At 45.5% G+C, this 1127-nt stretch overlaps 1 non-coding gene across 1 annotated transcript; it reads right to left on the bottom strand.

The window, feature by feature from the left end:
• Window positions 1-431: 431 nt before the first annotated feature.
• Window positions 432-595, bottom strand: LOC123248201. The gene has a single exon (XR_006506275.1). It is a non-coding gene; the product is annotated as a U1 spliceosomal RNA (small nuclear RNA).
• Between the last annotated feature and the right edge of the window lie 532 nt (window positions 596-1127).

Raw genomic sequence — 1127 nt, 5'->3', positions numbered from 1 at the left:
ATGCCAACGGTGTTCAGTCATGTCTTCTTCATGAGCCCTCTTTGGAGGAGCGACTTTGCCCACTGCCTCCGCCGTGTGTTTGACGTGGAATTTGAATGCAAGTTTTCGTAACTCCAAGCCTGAGGTTCTTATCCATCTAGTGCGCGCACCACCTAGCTGCCACAGTGAGCTATTAACAATTGATGCTTAAGCACTTCGTTGTTTTTTTTTTTAACTTAATCTTTTATCCTGACATCTAAACAGAAAACAGTGGAGGAAAAAAGCCCTTTAAGCGTAAAATTGCGAATAAATACGGCTATTTTCCGAAAGCATCTTAAACTTTTGAGTCTTAAAAACGTAAAATGACTAGGAAAACATTCGCAACTTCGTGTTTCCAAAATCTAAAAACTAGAAAGATAGTTTAAATGTCTTTTTTTAGCAACAGCAAAAGTCAGGGGAGAGCGCGAACGCAGTCCCCCACTACCACAAATTATGCAGTCGAGTTTCCCGCATTTGGGGAAATCGCAGGGGTCAGCCCATCCGGAGTGCAATGGATAAGCCTCGCCCTGGGGAAACCACCTTCGTGATCATGGAATCACCCCTGCCAGGTAAGTATGCTTTCTTTTCACTACTGCCCGGACTACCTGAGAAGCAACATACTGTACACATATGGTGAGGTTTAGACGCTCATTTCTGAAGCACCATGAAAGCAACTTCAAGTAATTATTTACAATTATTTGCTATTTATAATGCCTCGTGGCGAGTTTTCGGGTGGTGTGTATGTTTTCTTTCTATAATACAGACCAGAAGCCTCAGCGCTCCCTCATCTACATGTCTCCACGACAGGATCCTGGATTGGTCCAGAACCTCCAAAGGGTCATGCTCGTGAGCACGGAGGCTGAGGGGTGGGCTGAAATATTGCGCATGCGCAGAAGCTGAAAGCGGTCAGTTCCCCAGGCAAAGCTTAGTTTCTTTCTCTTCCCTCGGAAAGACGTTTTATAAATCTCGTATGTACGAAGTTGTTTGCTGGTTATGCCCGTTAGGCTGTAAACTTGAGGGCAGAGAACGGGTTTTGGCTTTTCTTTGCATCCCCACCGTTTAGCCTAGTGCCCCTCCCCGCCCCCGTTTTTAAATGGATCTCTTCGCCC

This window comes from Gracilinanus agilis, chromosome 4 (genome assembly GCF_016433145.1).
Source record: "Gracilinanus agilis isolate LMUSP501 chromosome 4, AgileGrace, whole genome shotgun sequence".
Lineage (NCBI taxonomy): Eukaryota > Metazoa > Chordata > Mammalia > Didelphimorphia > Didelphidae > Gracilinanus > Gracilinanus agilis.
This window is presented reverse-complemented; position numbering and strand designations above follow the sequence as displayed.